Below are 23,683 nucleotides of genomic sequence, written 5' to 3'. Positions count from 1 at the left end.
GCTCAGACTAACGCCTAGATTTAGAGTTCTGCGTTAGCCGTCAAAACCAGCGTTAGGGGGTCCTAACGCTGGTTTTGTCCTACCGCTGGTATTTAGAGTCTTGTAGGTAAGGGTCTAACGCTCACTTTCCAGCCGCAACTTTTCCATACCGCAGATCCCCTTACGTCAATTGCGTATCCTATCTTTTCAATGGAATCTTTCTAACGCCGGTATTTAGAGTCTTGGCTGAAGTGAGCGTTAGAAATCCAACGACAAAACTCCAGCCGCAGAAAAAAGCCAGGAGTTAAGAGCTTTCTGGGCTAACGCCGGTTCATAAAGCTCTTAACTACTGTGCTCTAAAGTACACTAACACCCATAAACTACCTATGCACCCCTAAACCGAGGCCCCCCCACATCGCCGACCGCACACCGCCGCCACCTACATTATCACTATGTACCCCTAATCTGCTGCCCCTAACATCGCCGACCCCTATATTATATTTATTAACCCCTAATCTGCCCCCCCAACGTCGCCGCTACCTTACCTACACTTATTAACCCCTAATCTGCCGACCGGACCTCGCCGCCACTATAATAAATGTATTAACCCCTAATCCGCCTCACTCCCGCCTCAAAAACCCTATAAGAAATAGTATTAACCCCTAATCTGCCCTCCCTAACATTGCCGACACCTAACTTCAAGTATTAACCCCTAATCTGCCGACCGGACCTCGCCGCTACTCTAATAAATGTATTAACCCCTAAAGCTAAGTCTAACCCTAACACCCCCCTAAGTTAAATATAATTTAAATCTAACAAAATAAAATAAATATTATTAAATAAATTAATCCTATTTAAAACTAAATACTTACCTGTAAAATAAACCCTAATATAGCTACAATATAAATAATAATTATATTGTAGCTATTTTAGGATTAATATTTATTTTACAGGAAACTTTGTATTTATTTTAACCAGGTACAATAGCTATTAAATAGTTAATAACTCTTTAATAGTTACCTAGTTAAAATAATTACAAAATTACCTGTAAAATAAAACCTAACCTAAGTTACAATTAAACCTAACACTACACTATCAATAAATTAATTAAATAAACTATCTACAATTATCTACAATTAAATCAACTAAACTAAATTACAAAAAAAACAAAACACTAAATTACAAAAAAACAAACAAACACTAAATTACAAAAAATAAAAAAAGATTACAAGAATTTTAAACTTATTACACCTACTGTAAGCCCCCTAAAAAAATAACAAAGCCCCCCAAAATAAAAAAATGCCCTACCCTATTCTAAAAAAAATAAATTAACAGCTCTTTTACCTTACCAGCCCTTAAAAGGGCCTTTTGCGGGGCATGCCCCAAAGAAAACAGCTCTTTTGCATTTAAATAAACATACAATACCCCCCCCCCAACATTACAACACTTAGTGTTAGTTTTTTTTAAGGGGGGTTTGTGTTAGATTAGGGGTATGTGGGTGGTGTGTTGTAATGTTGGGGGGGGGGGTATTGTATGTTTATTTAAATGCAAAAGATCTGTTTTCTTTGGGGCATGCCCCGCAAAAGGCCCTTTTAAGGGCTGGTAAGGTAAAAGAGCTGTTAAATTATTTTTTTTAGAATAGGGTAGGGCATTTTTTTATTTTGGGGGGCTTTGTTATTTTTTTAGGGGGCTTAGAGTAGGTGTAATTAGTTTAAAATTCTTGTAATCTTTTTTAATTTTTTTTTTATTTAGTGTTTGTTTGTTTTTGTAATTTAGTGTTTGTTTTTTTTGTAATTTAGTTTAGTTGATTTAATTGTAGATAATTGTAGGTAGTTTATTTACATTTAGGTTAGGATTTATTTTACAGGTAATTTTGTAATTATTTTAACTAGGTAGCTATTAAATAGTTATTAACTATTTAATAGCTATTGTACCTAGTTAAAATAAATACAAAGTTGCCTGTTAAATAAATATTAATCCTAAAATAGCTACAATATAATTATAATTTATATTGTAGCTATATTAGGGTTTATTTTACAGGTAAGTATTTAGCTTTAAATAGGATTAATTTATTTAATAAGAATTATTTTATTTCGTTAGAATAAAATTATATTTAACTTAGGGGGGTGTTAGGGTTAGACTTAGCTTTAGGGGTTAATGCATTTATTAGAGTAGCGGTGAGGTCCGGTCGGCAGATTAGGGGTTAATAATTGTAGGTAGGTGGTGGCGACGTTGGGGGCGGCAGATTAGGGGTTAATAAATATAATATAGGGGTCGGTGGTGTTAGGGGCAGCAGATTAGGGGTTAATAAATATAATATAGGGGTCGGTGGTGTTAGGGGCAGCAGATTAGGGGTACATAGGGATAGCGTAGGTTGCGGCGGTGTACGGAGCAGCAGATTAGGGGTTAAAAATAATATGCAGGGGTCAGCGATAGCGGGGGCGCCAGATTAGGGGTTAATAAGTGTAAGGTTAGGGGTGTTTAGACTCGGGGTACATGTTAGGGTGTTAGGTGCAGACTTAGGAAGTGTTTCCCCATAGGAAACAATGGGGCTGCGTTAGGAGCTGAACGCAGCTTTTTTGCAGGTGTTAGTTTTTTTTTCAGCTCAAACTGCCCCATTGTTTCCTATGGGGGAATCGTGCACGAGCACGTTTTTGAAGCTGGCCGCGTCCGTAAGCAACGCTGGTATTGAGAGTTGAAGTGGCGGTAAATTATGCTCTACGCTCCCTTTTTGGAGCCTAACGCAGCCCTTCTGAGAACTCTAAATACCAGCATTGTTTAAAAGGTGTGGGGCGGAAAAAACACGCGTAGCTAACGCACCCCTTTGGCCGCAAAACTCTAAGTCTAGGCGTAAGTTTGATTGCATTGTCTTGTTATCATGCATTTGTTGATTATGCAAATCTACTGTATTTACTGGTCCTTTAAAGTTATAACCATGAGTAGGATATAAGTTTGTTGAAGTTTCAAGATGGCCACAAACTTGGCCACTAACACTCTGTGCAAGTTATTAGCATTTGAGACAAATTTAGGCCATAATATTCGCCATCCACATTTCCTTTTGGGAATAATTGTGCCTAGGAACTCTTTTGGATCAAGATATCTCATCTTTTAGCCCCTGAGGATTGGTTTCATTTTGGTGAAGTCGCCAGGTTCTCGGGTGGGATCTTTTACATACCATGTTGTATACAGCCTCTCACAGTAATAACATGGAGGTCATCTTTGCGAGTTTGAACAACATATTGATGCTGCTGGGATGTGCTCAGATGTGGAAACAAAGACTGCAATGGCTGCTAAGCTTATGGAGATGTCTCCTATAAATTGTACTGGAAAAAGGCCTGCAATCTCTATTGTCTGTGAATACGGATAAATGTAATTACCCTTTCTGCAATGCTTCCAAGGCTGCCTGCAGAGCAAAAGCAATTTGTCACCAAGGGAAGATATGCTTTGAATTATCTGTAAAAGTTGCTGCTGATCATATGTATTGGAAGCGTCTGTACTTCACCTGTGTGGGGCTGCTGTACCTGCCCTTAGGCTATAGAACACTGTCTCTAAACAGGACAGGGGTGGCTTTGAACTCTGGACGTAACTATTGAACCACATACTTAGAAATATAAGTGAAATAATCTTCATGCTGCAGATGGCCCATTTGACTGTATTGTGTCATTGATGTGTAGTCATTTAGGCCAGAAAAAGCCACTGCAGATAGATTGTGATCAAGGCCTTAACCACTATACACGCTTGTCTTATGTATTGTGTTTTATACCTTTGGTCCCTTTATAAAAGGAATTAAAAAAAACACTATAACCATACAAATACTTAAAGGACCAGTCAACACATTAGATTTGCATAATCAACAAATGCAAGATAACAAGACAATGCAATAGCACTTAGTCTGAACTTCAAATGAGTAGTAGATTTTTTTATAACAATTTTCAAAGTTATGTATATTTCCACTCCCCTTGTACCATGTGATAGCAATCAGCCAATCACAAATGCATATACGTATAGTCTGTGAATTCTTGCACATGCTCAGTAGGATCTGGTAACTCAAAAAGTGTAAATATAAAAGACTGTGCACATTTTTTTTAATGGAAGTAAATTGGAAAGTTGTTTAAAATTACATGCTGTATCTGAATCATGAAAATTTAATTTAACCTGAGTGTCCCTTTAAAGTAGCCTTTCACACTCCAGTTTCATTTCTGAGCCGGACAAAGCAAGTGATTGGTAGGTAGGTGTGCTCCATATGAAAGATTTTTTCTCTGAAACAGCAATGCATTGCGCAGTTATCCTGGGGAAATATTCAGCAGGGTGCACTTGTGAGACTGTGGTTGGGTCTATAGTAAAAATAAATAAATCTCGTTTTCTCTATACACTAGATTTTCCTATCCCTTATCGAAACTGCCATGTTCCCCAGTCATGCTAGAACAGGAAAGGGTCTTCCTGTAATTGTTGCCAAAAATTGGAAGCACCCAATTGTCTAAAATGTCTTTGTATCCTGTAGCATTAGGCTGAGCATTCACTGGAAATTGGGGGCCTAGCCCAAACAGCCCCAGACCATTATCCCTCCTCCACCAAACTTTACAGTAGGTGGTATGCATTATGGTAGGTATTGTTCTCCTGGCATCTGCCACACCCAGATTCTTCAATCAGACTGCTAGATAGTGAGGCGTGATTCCTCACTCCAGAGAACGTCTTCACCTCTCCAGAGTCTAGTGGCAGCATCCTATATACCACTCCAGACGATGCTTGGCATTGATTATGTTGATGTGAGGTTTGTGTACAGCCGCTCAATCATGGAAACCCATTTTATAAAGCTTCTGACTCACAGCTCTTGTGCAGATGTTGCTTCTAGAGGCAGTTTGGAATTCTGCAGTGAGTGATGCAACAGATGGGAGGTGATTGTTACACACTACGTGCTTCAGTACGCGGTGACACCGCTCTGTGAGTTTGCAGGGTCTACCACCTCATGTCTCTGCCCCACCGGGATGAAGAAAGAAGATGACCCAGCACTGGATGAAGATGGATCCACCTAGAAGAAGACCTTTACTGCCGGAATGATGAGTACCTATGACGGGGTTATTGTTAGGGGTTTTTTGGGTGGTTTTTTTTTTTTTTAAATGGGCACTAAAGGGCCGATTGCCCTTTTAAGGGCAATGTCAATACAAATGCCCCTTTAGGGTCAATGGGTAGCTTAGGTTTATTTAAAGTTAGGTCTTTTTTATTTTGGGTGGTTGGGGGTAATTTGTATTTTTTTTTATGTAAAAGAGCTGTTAAACTTAGGGCAATGCCCTACAAAAGGCCATTTTAAGGGCTATTGGTAGTTTAGTGTTAAATTAGTTTTTTTTTATTTTGGGGTGTATTTTTTGTTTTTATAGGGTTAATAGATTAGGTTTAGTTAGGTTGTTTTTTATGTAAAGATAGGATTTTTTATTTTTGGTAATTTTTTTATTAATTTTTAAAGGTAGTCTTTTTTTAATTTTATGTAATTGTAGTTATGTGGGGGGATCGGTTTAGGAGTTAATAGGTTAATTAGATAGAGTGTGTTGTGGGAGTTTAACGGATTGGGGTAATAGGGTAATTAGGTACTTTGTGTTGTGGGTGGATGGTGGTTTAGGGGTTAATAGTGTTGATAGGTACTTTGCATTTTGGGGGTATGGCGGATTAGGGGTTATTAGTGTAATTAGATACTTTGCATTTTGGGTGGGTGGCAGATTAGGGGTTAATAAATTTATTAGATACTTTGCAATTTGGGGGTTGGCGGATTAGGGGTTAATAGTTTTATAAGTTATTGTGGTGGGGGAATGGCGGTTGAGAGGTACATATTGCGCATGCGTTAGGTGTTTGTTAAGACTTCCATGGAGTTACGGTGCTCATATACTCAGTGCAAGACTTGCCTATGTATGGTGAGGTGAATTTGGAGTAAAATGTCTCCAATTTCGGCGCAGAAGTCTTTGCGCTGAATATGTGATACCGACTTGGGACACTGATTCTATGTTAGTTTATGGGAGTAAAATCAGCATGCGGCGCTGTATATGTGATCGCAAAGTCTGTCTAAAAATAGCCGACGCCAGCTTTTGCGGGCGATGCCGCATATGTGATCGGGCCCCAATTGTATAATGTCCCTTTAAAGCCACTGAGCTCCTCAGTACAACCCATTTTACTGCCATGGATTTATGAACCTGTTAGCTATGGGTGTGACTGAAATATTTGAACTCAATAATAAGTATGGGTGTCCACTTACTTTTATAATATATACAATGTTAGCTATGGTCCAAAATCCGTATACATATCTGTATGTAAACATGAATGTATGTATGCCGGTGTATATTTGTTTATTTCCAGCAGACACACACAAACAACTCATATTAAATTGTATTTACAATAAATATGGTTTTAATCTCCCTTTAAACACTGTTAAAAAAAAAGGAGAAATTCATTTTAATATCCCTCTGATTTATATTTACTAAGTGTCCATCTCAGGGTTGTTACAACTGTCACATACATGAACATGTGTAAGCAATTTATGTTTTGTAGCTCGCTGCCTACTTCTTCTAATAGTAAATGTGCTGACTCTCTAGTGACCATTTAGATTCCTTTCAAACTGTTCTCCTGGGTGTAATTATCTACTTTGTGGGTCTAACAAGTGCTGCTTTTGGAGAATAAGAGCCTTGTGATATAGGACTCGAGTGAATTTCTAAACTGCTTTGCAGTTTGATATATCAGCATTTGATAGCTGAAAGCATTTTGGTAACATTTATTAATATGACACCAGAGGGTAAAGATCCCTTTCTGGACACAGACTGGCAAACAGAACATGTAAAAAATTCAGCTGCTGCTTTAAACAGAATTTTAGAGACCATAAACATGTTTTGCTGTGTAAGAGCGCCCTCTTCTGGTAAAGTTGTGCAAGAACAGGCTTAAAAAAAATAACTAGAACCAGCTATTGCACTTCCCTTGAGTGTCAAACAGAATTATGATTTACTGATTATAAATGTTAAAAAAATTTTTATATAGTTTTAAACTAAATGTTAATAACTTGCTGTTCATATTTTTAATAAGGGACTTTTACGTATTCAGTAGAAGACATCCTGTGGTGTAACTTCATTATACCTCTTAAAGGGACATTGTACACCAGATTTTTATTTGCATAAATGTTTTGTAGATGATCCATTTATATAGCTTATCTGGTAGTGTTTTTATAAAAATGTACAGTTTTGCTTATTTTTAAAGAACATTATGCTGATTGTCAGACTCCTAAAAAAGCCCAACAGTGCCAGATGTATACACACGTTTACAGACTCCTGCAGGCTCCTGATTATGTTATCTTTTATATGCAGGGAAGGGGGGTTGTCTGCTCTTTTTGTTTACCCAGCCTCTTTCAGTGGGTGTCCCAGACTACCTCATCAACAGTCCTAAACTGGGAGCTTCTAAGTAAGTTTTTAAAAGGTTTTATAATGGATTTTTCCCTTTAACCAGGACAAGATCTACACTGTGTGCAGAATTATTAGGCAAATGAGTATTTTGACCACATCATCCTCTTTATGCATGTTGTCTTACTCCAAGCTGTATAGGCTCGAAAGCCTACTACCAATTAAGCATATTAGGTGATGTGCATCTCTGTAATGAGAAGGGGTGTGGTCTAATGACATCAACACCCTATATCAGGTGTGCATAATTATTAGGCAACTTCCTTTCCTTTGGCAAAATGGGTCAAAAGAAGGACTTGACAGGCTCAGAAAAGTCAAAAATAGTGAGATATCTTGCAGAGGGATGCAGCACTCTTAAAATTGCAAAGCTTCTGAAGCGTGATCATCGAACAATCAAGCGTTTCATTCAAAATAGTCAAAAGGGTCGCAAGAAGCGTGTGGAAAAACCAAGGCGCAAAATAACTGCCCATGAACTGAGAAAAGTCAAGCGTGCAGCTGCCAAGATGCCACTTGCCACCAGTTTGGCCATATTTCAGAGCTGCAACATCACTGGAGTGCCCAAAAGCACATGGTGTGCAATACTCAGAGACATGGCCAAGGTAAGAAAGGCTGAAAGACGACCACCACTGAACAATACACACAAGCTGAAACGTCAAGACTGGGCCAAGAAATATCTCAAGACTGATTTTTCTAAGGTTTTATGGACTGATGAAATGAGAGTGAGTCTTGATGGGCCAGATGGATGGGCCCGTGGCTGGATTGGTAAAGGGCAGAGAGCTCCAGTCCGACTCCCGCCAGCAAGGTGGAGGTGGAGTACTGGTTTGGGCTGGTATCATCAAAGATGAGCTTGTGGGGCCTTTTCGGGTTGAGGATGAAGTCAAGCTCAACTCCCAGTCCTACTGCCAGTTTCTGGAAGACACCTTCTTCAAGCAGTGGTACAGGAAGAAGCCTGCATCCTTCAAGAAAAACATGATTTTCATGCAGGACAATGCTCCATCACACGTGTCCAAGTACTCCACAGCGTGGCTGGCAAGAAAGAAGAAAATCTAATGACATGGCCTCCTTGTTCACCTGATCTGAACCCCATTGAGAACCTGTGGTCCATCATCAAATGTGAGATTTACAAGGAGGGAAAACTACACCTCTCTGAACAGTGTCTGGGAGGCTGTGGTTGCTGCTGCACGCAATGTTGATGGTGAACAGATCAAAACACTGACAGAATCCATGGATGGCAGGCTTTTGAGTATCCTTGCAAAGAAAGGTGGCTATATTGGTCACTGATTTGTTTTTGTTTTGTTTTTGAATGTCAGAAATGTATATTTGTGAATGTTGAGATGTTATATTGGTTTCACTAGTAAAAATAAATAATTGAAATGGGTATATATTTGTTTTTTGTTAAGTTGCCTAATAATTATGCACAGTAATAGTCACCTGCACACACAGATATCCCCCTAAAATAGCTATAACTAAAAACAAACTAAAAACTACTTCCAAAACTATTCAGCTTTGATATTAATGAGTTTTTTGGGTTCATTGAGAACATGGTTGTTCAATAATAAAATTAATCCTCAAAAATACAACTTGCCTAATAATTCTGCACTCCCTGTATAAGAGTGTCCAGTTGGAAGGTTAGAAGGGGTGTGGTGTAAATATTACATTAAATATTAGTATCTGGCCCCCTGTGTATTGTGAGTTCATTCAATGTTCATCTACACTTGTTATTGTCCAATATAGCCACAGGTATATTTCAAAAGTGTAATTCTCAATTGTTATTACTTACTGCTGTGAGCAATGGAAACGTCCTAAAACATATCTAACAGTAAACCTATTTATATTATGTAATGGATAGTGTCATATATGATGTCACTAGTGATGTAATTGATGAAGTAACAGCAATCTTAATAGCATGTTGGGAGTTTAAATTCAGATTTCACATTTTTAAGACAAATTGCAAGTAGAGATCAATAATGCTAAGCCATATGAGGTACTATTAATGCTTTCACAAAATTCATACCACTTCCATTTTTGCACTCAGATTACAAGTAGTCATAATTTTGAGAGCAATATTCATGTGCATCTCTGAATATTCGTTAGTTGAAAATGCTTGTTGCCATTCATTTATTTGACTTTTCTGGATATCACACAGTTAACACATGCACAAATATAGGTTTCCTTTAATACTGATTTGGTGGTGTAATATTGTGAAATACTGTATAGATAATATATGACTGAAATTTGTAGACTTGAGGGGAATGCATATAGACACACATAAATACACAAACACATACACACCTACATATACACGCATACAAAACACACACACATACAAACACACACACATACATACATGCATATACATATATACACACACACACATACCACACAGACACATACACACATCTACATACACACACACACAGACACACATACACACACACCTGCATACACACACAAACACATAAAAACACACACACATACATACACGCATATACATATATACACACACACACATACCACACAGACACATACACACAGACACACACACCTGCATACACACACAAACACATAAAAACACACACACATACACACAAATACACACACACACAAATACACATACACACACACACACATACATACACGCATATACATATATAGACACACACACATACCACACAGACACATACACACATCTACATACACACACACACACAGACACACATACACACACACCTGCATACACACACAAACACATAAAAACACACACACATACACACAAATACACACACACACACACAAATACACATACATACACAGACACACATACAAAAACACACACACATACTCACACACACACATACACACACACACATACAAAAACACACACACATACTCACACACACACATACACACACACACATACAAAAACACACACACATACTCACACACACACATACACACACACACATACAAAAACACACACATACATACACACAAATACACATAGACACACAATTTATTTTAATGTAGAGCCACTTCACTTCTATATGTTGAAAAAAGCAATAATTAAAAAGAAATGTTAATAGAAATATACAATAGGAGTTCAACAAATGAGCAAGATATTCTTTTTAGTGTTGCCACTTTATAAAATGTATTCGCCACTACACACTGACATCCCATGATTGTTTCTTATCAACAGCAATGCCATCCTGGCTCAGGTGCTGAGGGTAAACAAGAAGCACACACATGGCAACAAAGCCATAGCTCCAGTAACACACAAGGAGCAGCCGTCTGCTTTTCTGATGTAGAAGCAGTATCACTGTATCATGGTTCTTTAAAGCTTTACACATCATATAGAAGTAGATTCATTAAAGTCTGCAAGATTCCTTAAAGGGAAACACTTTAAATTGTAATATAATTTTTTTATTACGTATAGTAAAATAAGAACCTAATTTACTTTTATTATTTATTTGCTATCTTTTCCTGGAAGTTGAAAATGATGGGTTTTTCACTTCTGAGAGTTGGAAATGCACACTGCTGACATTACAAGTCTTACTCTGCTACATATCTGTCCCTAATTGGCCTTAACAGAGATGATAACATACTGCAAGACAATGGATGTGTTGCTAACATAATGACAGCGGCTAGGCCTGTCTACTCCAGTAACAAGTCAGGATTGGCTCCTCCACAAAAGGCAAGTGGTGCTTGGAGTTTGGATATTAAAGCAAACAAGGTGTTAAAACATTTAGAAAATGTCCTACTCGCCTGGTATGTTAATGTAATGCAAGGTTACAAAACCATCTTGTAATTACAAGGTGTTAACTGTTCTTTTAAGAAATGTATTTTAAAAAATTAAAAAGATAACCTTACAAAATTCATAAATGTTAGAATCCTGTTAAAAGCAATATCTCTTGACCTATTTATTTTTATACATACACTATTAAAAAATAAAATGATAATTATAATTCTAAAGTAGTTACAATTCTATCAGTACATAAAGTAATTAAGGTGATTATTATTATCATTTATTTATAAAGCGCCAACATTTTATGAAGCGATACACAGAGGTACATTATAATCATAAGGGTACAATACAATAAAAGACATAATGTGACATTGGGCTCCATGTATGAAACGGCGTAAGCGGCTCGGGAGCCCTTGTGGGGCAGGTTCGCACATGCAAGTCGGCTTTCCACAATGTAAGAAGCAGCAGTCATTAGACCAACACTCTTCGCCATCTATGAGGTGCCGAAGAGAAATGACCCTGAACTCGTTTGCTCGGGGTGATTGACAGACCCTTCTCTTGTGCGATTGGTCACGCGAGAGAAGGAGTGGGCATTTCATCACAGTGTGTAATGATGCATACGGGCCAGAGGATGAACAGGTCTGCTGCCTGTATGCAGCGAAGGAGTGCAGACAACTTCTCAAGTTCTCGGTTAGCACATGGGGCCAATATGTAAGACTATACAATGTACATGACTACACTTACATTGACAAACATAAACAAAAGGAGAGGAGCGCCTGCCCTTGAGCACAATCAGTTGTAGATGCACTTTTATACAAAGGGAGTTACAGTTAGAGAGGCTCTCAAGCTTACAATCTAAAGAAGAAGAAAAAGGTATATGACAGCAGGAGAGGGGAAAGAACTGCATTACTATAACAATGATTTGATTGTTTTTGAGGATGTGTGATGGCTGGAGGAAGGGTGGAGTACAAAGCACTTATGTGATACCTTATGGTGTATGTTAACTTGCAGTCAGGTGAAGTAACACTTGATCTTAGTTAGAAGGGAAGGTTATATCAATGGGTAAGTGGTTGGGTGTGAAGTGCTTGCAGACATTTAAAGTGAACTTGTAGGAATTGGAGCGGGTGTCTGTGATGCTTGTAGAGAGGTTTAATGTCTGAGTTTGCTGTTGAGAAAAAAAAATTAGAAATATGTAGAGATGTGTAGGGTGTCAAGGGGAGGTAGATTAACTGCAAACAGAGGAGGGAGAATGGGAATCTGATAAGACAGCAGAGAGAGTTTGTAAAATGGCCCAAACAAATGTAGAAAGCATGTTCACACATTTCTTGATTGCAGACAGAAGTCAGTGATATTACCTTGCAGAGATTTGCAGTGAAGTTGTAGGAGAGGAGGGTGTCTGCTTGCAGAGATGTTTAATATCTGTCTGACTTTGCTTGGCAAACCTACAAAGGAAGCGATACAGGATGGTATGATATCAAAGTTTATTTTGCAAAATATGTCCATCTTCTTGGCAATAAGCTTCTCCCTCTTATATGCATCACCACGGACAAGAGTCTTATTCATTTTCCAGTTTGAGCTGTATAATAGGTTACGTAGGAGAAAAGCAAATTGAAATATAAACAATTATAGATCCTAACTTCAGTCTGTAAAATTTGCTAACTCAACTATTTTTTATTTTTATGTGTTTAAAAGTGTCTCATATTTCAGAGCAGAATGCAATACAGCTCTCTGTCTATTCAGTCTAAAAAAAATTCAAAAGGCGATTTTATGAATGTGTTTTTTTTTAAAGTTATCTGGGTGCCACCACAGTAATGTACATAACTAAGTGTAAGCAGTGCTGAAAGATTCATGGTCCATTAATTTATGTGGAACTGAGCACATAACTTGTCACTTTGAGGTTCCTCTACATTGTTTAAACTTCTCAAATTCGGCAAGTTGCCAGCTCAGTAACGCCTATGAGCTTTAGTCTCATGCACCTGTAAAATGTATTCAATCTACAGTATCCCACTCTCACTCACCTACAGAAAAATCACAGGATCTACACTGTACACTTTATAAAGTTTACTTTTGTATGTGGCTAAACATAGGGAAATCTGAAGTCAGAAGCCAAACTGGTCTTCGTTTGACATAGGGACTAATGTTCTTCAACTGAAACACCCATTTTAAAGGGACATGAAACCCAACATTTGTTTTTCATGATTCAGACAGAACATACAATTTGAAACAACTTTCCAATTTATTTCTATTATCACATTTGCTTAATTCTCTTTGTATCCTTTGTTGAAGGAGAAGCAATGCACTAACGGGAGCTAGCTGAACACATTGGGTGAGCCAATAACAAGAGGCTTATATGTGCGACCACCAATTAGCAGTTAGCTCCCAGTAATGCATTGCTGCTCCTGAGCCTACCTAGGTATGCTTTTCATCAAAAGACACTAAGAGATCAAAGAAAATGATGTAACAGAAGTAAACTGGAAAGTTGTTTAAAATTGCATGTTTTGTCTGAATCATGAATGTTTCTATTTTTACTTTATTGTTCCTTTACATTTAGGTCACTATAGAGGTGCTGAATATAATTGTGCACAACACATTTCTTTTAACTTTAAATGGGAAATCAAAGAACAGCCCAGATATAACTTATGGGAAAACCTGCTCTAGTTGTTATATTGCAAAACTGCAGAAAAGCTGCATATCCAAAAGTGCCCAGCAGAGGTCAGTATAGGCTCTCAGACAGCACAGCTACTAAAAGGACATAAAACAGTAAAACAGATCATCTCATACTCACCCAGTACCAAAGACAAAAGGTGTCACTGGCGATCAGGAGGGTAAACTAGACTACAGTTTTCATCTGCAATAACAAAGCTTGGTTTATCAAGTCAGATAACAGTGCTGCGTTGAAAGAAGCCAAGTGGGATACAAATTCTGTATGGAAATATTATAGTACAAATCTGAAGCAAGAAAGGAAGAAATTCTATCCCAAAAGAACTATAAAGAACTTGCTGATTTCTTTCAAGGTAATAACCACCATCAGCTAGTTGGCAGAGTCACATGTTCACCATTGTAAGTTTTCTGTGTTCTTCACTCTTTTGCAATTGCAAAATAGAATAAGGCAGTGCCTAGTTGGTCACAATATAAACTGGTTAAGGGATATTGATCACCATATATTGTTTTACTATTGTGTCAATTACACTTACTATAGTGTAGTCTGAAGACAAAATGATGCCACAAATATCTTCATTTCACAAACCCAAAGATTTTGCACAGAAATGTCATTTAACAACATTACTGGTAACTTCTTTTTTTTAATTCCTACTCCAGTAGAAAGTATAAGAGATGAGAGTCTTTATATGAAAGATGTTATTGGCAGCTATTCATTGATAACTTCTTCACTGATGTTATTTAATGTTCCTACTTAAAAAGCAGTTAAGGGAAGGATGCTAGAATTATCCTGGAGTCATTTCCGACAAACAGGTAGAATATTAAGAATCTCCTTGAGGTTTTCTGGAGACCAGTCAGTGAGATGAGTCTGGAGTATTGTATGTGGGAAGAGAACAGCATTCTAGTTAGGTGTATTTTATTTTGGGGGCAGCTGTAATGCATTGTTTTGAATAATGCACTATGATGTGTTCTTTTTTTTATTTGCTTTTTGTCTTCACAGCTTCATTTCATATCCTAATGTGAACTCAGAAAGAACAGCAACCAGGAAAATGAGGACTTTTACATCTGGGCACTTACCCACTGGACTCTGAATTCATTTATTTACATTTAAATGTTCATTTGTATGTGTGTGTAAAGTACCGTCAAAGCCCAAACATTACTCCATTACTCTTTGTAATGTTTTTAGTTTTGTTTTTTTAAGAGAGATGTGAATCTTCATAAAATATTGACGGATGGTTAATGGGTTGGATTCCTTGATGGTGTCTACACTGCTGAACGATCAGTGAGGCTTTCTTGGTATTAAGGATTTTTGCCAGACACAATGCAATATCTAGTTAAATGCATTTATAAATAAGGCAGCACTCAGTGCAACATTTTTAGACTACATTTCTTTTGTTAACCACCATTAACACAACAGAAAACTCCATTACAATCTATAATGATATTTTGTAACTACAATTATGTTTACAACTGGAATATGATATTTTCCTTATGACTTTAGAAATATGCTATCAATTGAATCTGAGGCATAGGTAGGCTTTGAAATAGATAATGGACTGGTAGTTTTAAAAACTTCTAAAATCACTTCAGTAGAACACATTACTTAGGGATATGGTGTAGGATGTCTATCCAACCCATGAGAGTGTTTCTTATTCTCTTCCTTTAACCTGTTTCCATAACACATGACCTTTATTGTCTTCAAAAGTCCAAAATTCTTCTATCTTCGTGTATATTAGGAAAGGCTGAATTTGTTTTATCACAGGTAATTATTATAGTTCCATGGTTTTAAATTGGACTTTATTGAAATGTTATTGTTAACCGTTTCACCAAAAAAAAAGGTATTTATTCATTTTTGAAGACTCTCGTCCTCATCTTAAACCATACATAGGGGCTTCTCTAATGAAAAAATAAATAAATATATTAATCAACAATTGCTTTATATTAAATGTTTCATAAAATGCCCTTTGGTGCAAAGACTGACTGACAAAGGAGTGAACACCAGAACTCATATAGGGGGCGATAAGAACATTCCTCTGTTCAGTTCCTTACTGAGCATTCCTGCCAGTGGTGAATGTAATATCTTTAGACTAGTTTATACGACCACAGCAATAGTAAGCATCATAGAAATCCTGCATTCAAATGGATCATATCAATCATCATCTGTTAAAAAAATAAGGTCCAACCCCTTAAAACCCTTGTCCCATATTCATACATATGTTAAAGTGATTTTGACTTTTTAAATATTGGTATAAGCAGAATGCATTATGTCTGATTTCGAGGACAACACTATATTGGCTTTCAGACAGGTTAAAAGTGTAACTGTATCATCCATGCTTAAAGGGAAAGTCTAGTCAAAATTGAACTTTCATGATTTAGATAGGGCATATCATTTTAAAAAACTTTCCAATTTACTGTTATCATCAAATTTGCTTTGTTCTATTGGTATTCTTTGCTGAAAGCTAAACCTAGGTAGGCTCATATTCTAATTTCTAAGCCCTTGAAGACCGCCTCTTATCTCATTTTTCACAGTTAGACACTGCTAGTTCATATAGGTAACCATGTGCTTACTGCCATGGAGCCAGCACTGATTGGCTAAAATATATGTCTGTCAAAAGAACTGAGATAAGGGGCAGTATGCAGAGCTACAGCTACAAGGTAATCACAGAGGCAAAAAGTATATAAATATAACCGTGTTGGTTATGCAAAACTGGAGAATGGGTAATAAAGGGATTATCTATATTTTTAAACCATAACAGACTGTCCCTTTAACATGCAGTAAGGAAGTCCCACAAACCCTTGGTTAACCTATGTAGACTTGAACCCCCTATTTGCATGCAGTTGCCTTGTTGGCTCATGGATAGATACAAAATATACCCCTCAGTCCTTAATATTAGCATCTGGGAGACATCCCAAATAAAGAGGCGGCATATCCCTGTGCTTAGGGTCAAAGACGTTACTTGTATAGGCTTTTATTGCTAATAATATTTATAAATAGTTATTTGATTTTATTTTTCAATGTTGTAAAGAGTGAGTTTGGAATAGCAGCCGCCTCAAACTGACTGTGGTGTAATGGATCTAGTTGACTTCAGAAATAGTCTGCTTAGATATTTATTATAATAGCTGATATAAGCACAGACACATTCTCATACAAGCCCCCAATAAAACAGCTTTTATAAACATGATCTTGCACAACGGCCAATGTACAAGAGGGTCAGTACTAGTGGCTGAAAACAACCGGGTTTACTATTACTTAAATAAGGAAAATGATAGAGTACAACTGTAAAGATAGACAGATTTAGGGGAAAAAGAGCATGACAGATAGATTTCTTGCAGGATATTATATATCTTTTTAAATTGACATGAAACCCTGATTTGTTTCTTTCATGGTTAACCAGAGCATGTCATTTTTTTTAAAAAAGTTTCCAATTTACTTCTATTATCAAATTTGCTTTGTTCTCATATTATTTTTCGTTGGAGCGATATCTGGATAAGTATCGTGCACATGCCTGGAGCACTAAATGGGAGGAAAAAGTGCTGCCATCTAGTGTTCTCGCTCATGTATAACATTCTAGCAAAACTGCTGCTATATAGTACCAAGAAATGAAGGAAAATTTGATAATAGAAGTAAATTGGAAAGTTGTTTAAAATTTTATCCTCCATCTGAATCACGAGAAAAAAAATAGTTTTACTGTATGTCCCTTTAAAGTTATCCTATTATATAAAAGGCCAAGTGTGTTTGTCCGAAGCTGTCAAACACACCTCAAACACACCTGGCCTTTGAGTCCTACTCCCTAGCTGATCTCATCTGCGGCAGAAGTGGGTGTGACCGGGCGTAAGCAGGGACGTGACCGATGTGAATGGGGCGTGGTCAGGCGTGAATGGCCATGAAAGGGGTGTGGCCGGTCGTGAAGGGGCGTGGCCGGGCGTGGGCGCGATATAAGAGAGGGTAGAGAGACAGAGAGTAGGGGAGAGGGAAGAGAGGAGAGGGGGGGAGAGAGAGAGCACAAAAGAGGGGGAGAGAGAGAGAGCAAAAGAGGGGTAGAGAGAGAGAGATTACAAAAGAGAGAGGGGAGAGATAGGGGAGAGAGAGGAGGGGGGGAGATAAAGAGAGAGGAGGGGGAGAGAAAGGGGAGGGAGAGAGCTCAAATGAGAGGGGGGGAGAGCGCAAAAGAGATGGGGGAGAGAGCTCAAAAGAGAGGGGGAGAGAGAGCGCAAAAGAGAGGGGGAGAGAGAGCGCAAAAGAGAGGGGGGAGAGAGAGAGCAAAAAAGAGAGGGGGGGAGATAGAGAGAGAGAGCAAAAGAGAAGTGGGGAGAGAGCGCAAAAGAGAGGGGGGGAGAGCGCAAAAGAGAGGGGGAGAGAGAGCGCAAAAAAGAGGGGGAAAGAGAGCGCAAAAGAGAGGGGAGCGAGAGAGCAAAAGAGAGGGAGAAAGAGAGCACAAAAGAGAGGGGGGAGAGAGCTCAAAAGAGAGGGGGGAGAGAGCGCAAAAGAGAGGGGGAGAGAGAGCACAAAAGAGATGGGGGAGAGAGCTCAAAAGAGAGGGGGAGAGAGAGCGCAAAAGAGAGGGGGAGAGAGCACAAAAGAGAGGGGGAGAGAGAGTGCAAAAGAGAGGGGGAGAGAGAGAGCAAAAGAGGGGGGAGAGAGAGAGCACAAAAGAGAGGGGGGAGAGAGAGAGAGCAAAAGAGAAGTGGGGAGAGAGCGCAAAAGAGAGGGGGGGAGAACGCAAAAGAGAGGGGGAGAGAGAGAGCGCAAAAGAGAGGGGGAAAGAGAGCGCAAAAGAGAGGGGGGAGAGAGAGTAAAGGAGGGGAGAGAGAGAGCACAAAAGAGAGGGGGGAGAGCGCAAAAGAGGGGGGGGAGAGAGCACAAAAGAGAGGGGGAGAGAGAGCGCAAAAGAGGGGGAGAGAGAGCACAAAAGAGAGGGGGAGAGAGAGGGGGGGGGAGAGAGCTCAAAATAGAGGGGGAGAGAGAGCGCAAAAGAGATGGGGGAGAGAGAGCGCAAAAGAGATGGGAGAGAGAAAATGCAAAAGAGATGGGGGAGAGAGAGAGCGCAAAAGAGAGGGGGAGAGAGAGCAAAAGAGAGGGGGAGAGAGAGCAAAAGAGAGGGGGAGAGAGAGCGCAAGAGAGAGAGCGCAAAAGAGAGGGGGGAGAGAGAGAGATCAAAAGAGAAGGGGGGTAAGAGAGCAGAAGAGAGGGGGGAGAGAGAGAGAGCAAAAGAGAGGGGGAGGGAAAGAGCGCAAGGGATGGGCCCGCTGTACTGCAAAGAATGGCCCGTGTGAACGGGCTTTAGGACTAGTAACAATATATTTAAGAGTTGCCAGGAATCTTAAGTTCATATTCCTTTACCTCAGCATTCACCAAAAAATGGTTTCAGATTAAAGGGACAGTTTACTCAAATATTTTCTCCCCTTTAATTTGTTCCCAATGATCCACTTTACCTGCTGGAGTGTATTAAATTGTTTACAAGTAGCTCCTTTACCCTTATATTGGCATTTTAAATGGTTAATTTAGCATGTGGTATCCCCACCTATTCTGAAAGTTTGTGGCCGCGCGTACCAGCTATAGATAAGCTTTGTAAACACAGCCAGCAGAAGAAATTACACTCCCAGTGTGATAAAGCAGAGATAAGGTAATAAAATGTTGATTTTCCATTGTTCTCTCAAAGTATCAGTGATTGTTTTAAGGACAGATATAAGATAAAGAAGCAGGTATATGTGCACAATGTGATACAGTAATGAGATCTGATTATACCTACAAGCTCAACCTATTTTATTAGGCTGTGGCTTCAAAACACAAAATCAGAGCTTTAATATACAGAAATAAACCTTAAAAAGCTAATTTTCATAAATTTTTTACTCTGCAGTTGGTAAAAAAAGCAATTGTAAACACATTAAGGGAAAAACTATTTTACAGTATACTGTCCCTTTAAAGGGACATTCCAGCCAAAATTGGCATCCAAAGAGATGTATTTAAATTTTGAATAGAAGCAATTTTGTAATATACACGTATTAAGAAAAATGCTTCTAATAAAAGCTATAGCTGTTTCAAAAGTGTATTTAATTATGTAGTGTGCACCAGCATTTTAAACAGAACATTTACTCAGAGAGCCTAAGGTGCTTGTACCATCTGGTAAAGACTCAATGGGGCCTATTTCTCAAATGTCTGTCGGACCTGATCCGACAGTGCGGATCAGGTCCGCAAGACCTCACTGAATGCGGAGAGCAATACGCTCTCCGTATTCAGCATTGCACCAGCAGCTCACAAGAGCTGCTGGTGCAACGCCGCCCCCTGCAGACTCGCGGCCAACCAGCCGCCAGCAGGGAGGTGTCAATCAACCCGATCGTACTCGATCGGGTTGAATTTTGGCGATTACTGTCCGCCTTATCAGAGCAGGCGGACAGGGTTATGAAGCAGCGGTCTTTAGACCGCTGCTTCATAACTGGTGTTTCTGGCGAGTCTGAAGACTTGCCAGAAATACAGGCCCAAAAGCTCTGTTTGGAGCTTGATAAATGGGCCCCCAAGTGTTAATTGCTGACATGATACAAGCCACACTGATGATCTGAGCAGCTGCAGTATTTAAAATGCTGGTGCACTGAGAATATCTAGCTATGCTTCACATGCACGTGCAGAGAAAAATGCTAACACTTAAACAGTGATAACTTTTACTAGAAGCATTGTTGCCAATACATTTATATTACAAATATCTTTCTATTCAGAGATGTCATTCATCTATGTGCATCTTGGCCAGAATGTCCCATGAATTTATATTTCCCCAAGCAAGGAGCAGGGTAGCCTTAATATTTTGTAACAGAAGAAACTCATCAGAGGTTTACAAGAACACCCTTGTGAGTCAGCTAGGAGTGGGATGTTAGCCGGTACTTTGGTTTGTAGCCAATGAATCTATACAGCTACTGAGTTCTTACAATTCTAGTGCTTGTTTAGCAATAACTCTTAGCATTCTCTTAGAACGATCCTAGATCATTGATGAATGATGTCTAATGGTAAAAATGATGGGCCAGATTACAAGTGGCGCCTTAATAGTTACCCACATGGAGGAATACCTTATCGTGAGTGCAATATTCTGAGCGCAAGTTCGTCTTTTTACGCACATCGGGTTAGCGCGCAAGTGAAAACAGTTTACTTTCAACTTGTAATATGAGCGCTACCTAACGCGAGCAAAAAGCTTATTTCTAGCGGAGTTAGCGCTTGAGCGGGAGCATTAAATACTGCTCCAATTTGTTATCTGGCCCAATATATTTTATGCAAATATTAACTTGAAGTGGAGCAGTTTCTCTTTTTTGAGCCACTAATATCTAAAGTGTAGTTTAGCTGCACTAAGTCAAATGTTTTTTTCTTGCAGTTTGTTTTTCTTACTTCTAAAATGATTTTCTTGGCTAAAAGTTATTTTAAATCTGTAATAAAGATATATTGCACAACCAAGTGGATACAAATGTTACCCAGTAAGAACAGACTTGAGAGAGTTATGTTTTTAAATCAAATACCTAAAGAACGATGTGGTTTTCAGGACAGCTTTTTATTAAGAACTCCCCAGGGTGTCTCAAATGTTAAATAAGGAGAAGTTTTAATTCCAACAGCTTTTTTTTTCATTTGGAGCAGGCTGATTGAAATACACTTTGCTGTTCAAGGCCCTAATGCTTACAACTCACACTTCACTCTATATTCTCGTGTAGATTCTATAAACCATTGTAGCTTTAGTCTGGCCCCCTATACCATTTTTAATATTAGAGGGACACTAAACCCAAATGATTTCTTTCATGATTCAGATAGAGAATGCAAATTTAAGCAACTTTCTAATTTACTCCTAGGGGTCAATTTAACAAGCAGCGGATGCTATTTCCGACCCACACCGTTTCTGGCTCCTTACCTTCCCCGCCACCTTTTAGGCCTTATGCTGTCGGCATTTAGCGAGGTCGGGCTACAGCGAATCATGTCGGCTCGTCTCACTACAGCAAATCATGTCCGCTCGCCTCACTACAGCGAATCATGTCCGTCATGTCCGCTCGCCTCACTACAGCGAGTCATGTCTGCTCACCTCACTACAGCGAATCATGTCCGCTCGCCTCACTACAGTGAATCATGTCCGCTCGCCTCACTACAGCGAATCATGTCGGCTCGCCTCACTACAGCGAATCATGTCCGCTCGCCTCACTACAGCGAATCATGTCCGCTCGCCTCACTACAGCGAATCATGTCCGCTCGCCTCACTACAGCGAATCATGTCCGCTCGCCTCACTACAGCGAATCATGTCCGCTCACCTCTTGTTAAATTGACCCCCTATTATGTTTCTTGATTCTCTTCCTATCTTTATTTGAAAAAGCAGCAATGTAAGGTTCGGAGCCGCACCATTTTTGGTTCAGCACCTGGGTAGCACTTTCTGATTGGTGGCTACAAAAAGTTTTGTTTGTTTGTTTTTCGTAATTTAGTGTTTGTTATTTTGTGTACTTTATTTATTTATTTATTTTTGTAATTAAGAATTTTTTATTTTTTGTAATTGTAGATTTCATTTTTTTAGTAGGGTTAGTTTTTTTATGTAATTTAATTAATTTGATTGATAGTTATTTGAATTTTAGTATAATATTAATGTTAGTTTAATTTATAGTTTAAAACTTAGTTGTTTTTTTTAATTTCACAGGTAAGTTTTTATTTATTTTAAGATAGGGATCTTGTAATTTAAATTTAGGGGGTTGTTAGGTTTAGGGGTTAATAGTTTGATTTAGTTTTTGGCGATATGGGGGGCTGTCGGTTTAGGGGTTAATAGGTTTATTTAGTAGTAGTGATGTGGGAGGCCAGAGGTTTAGGGGTTAATAACTTTTTTTAGTGGGGGCGATGTTGGAGAGCGGCGGAATAGGGGTTAATAAATTTTATTAGTGGCAGCGATGTCGGGAGTGGCAGATTTGGGGTTAATAACTTTAATATAGTGTTTACGATGCGGGAGGGCCTCGGTTTAGGGGTTAATAGGAAGTTTATGGGTGTTATGAGTTTTACGCAACAAAACTGTTACATAAAACTCATAACTACTGCTCTCAGATGGCGCTACAGAACTTGTCGTTATAGGGTGTAACACAAGCTTTTAAGCCTCACCGCAAAACTCGTAGTGGCAGCGCTATGGGAATCCCATGAAAAAAAACTAATTTTTTCGAGTGTGGGACTGACTTTGCGTTACAGGCTAAAAGGCTTGCGGTACAGCTATACCGACAAAACTCGTAATGGCTGTGTTGCTGTTTTAACGCTGAAATGACCATTTTTTTAGCATTAAAACACGAACGCACAACTCGTAATCTACCTGATTGAAAATTATTTATATAGAACCATGAGTTTTTACAGATGAAGGACCCTTTTCTTTTGTACGTCTTCTGTTTTATTTATTTTCTGAATTTAACTGCACAAATATATTTTTGTTATCAAGTGAAGCCAGTGATTTTATAGTAACCTTACATTTTCTCAACTAGAAGTAGTAGCAGCTGGAGGTTTGTGCTTTTCTGGGATGTTTAGAATAAAACCATATTCTGTAAGCTTATAAGTGCAGCTACAGTATAATTGATTTTCTGTTGCACATTTCCTAACTTAAATATTTTTATACCTAGTTAGAAAAGAACTTAAAACGTATCTTACCACATCATTTAAAGCTCATGTCTAAAATCTATCACATCCTATTATATAAAAGGCCAAGTGTGTTTGTCCGAAGCTGTCATGCGCAGTAGAGACAGCACGAGGACAAACACACCTGGCCTTAGCTGACATGCTGTTTGCTGCAAAAGTGGGCGTGGCCGGATGGGATCGTGGGCGTGACCGGGCATGGTCGGGGGCGTGGTCGGGTGTGACAGGGGCTGGTCGGGCGCGGTCAGCACGAAGAGGGGAGA

At 38.8% G+C, this 23,683-nt stretch overlaps 1 long non-coding RNA gene across 1 annotated transcript; it reads left to right on the top strand.

Annotated features, from left to right (window-relative positions):
- Positions 1–13,946: 13,946 nt before the first annotated feature.
- Positions 13,947–15,737, top strand: LOC128655431 (uncharacterized). The gene is made up of 2 exons (XR_008401792.1): positions 13,947–14,162; positions 14,807–15,737. It is a non-coding gene; the product is annotated as an uncharacterized LOC128655431 (long non-coding RNA).
- The last annotated feature ends 7,946 nt before the right edge of the window (positions 15,738–23,683 follow it).

This window comes from Bombina bombina, chromosome 4, assembly GCF_027579735.1.
Source record: "Bombina bombina isolate aBomBom1 chromosome 4, aBomBom1.pri, whole genome shotgun sequence".
Taxonomy (NCBI): Eukaryota; Metazoa; Chordata; class Amphibia; order Anura; family Bombinatoridae; genus Bombina; species Bombina bombina.
The sequence above is the reverse complement of the archived record's forward strand: the minus strand, read 5'-3'. Positions and strand labels throughout refer to the sequence as shown.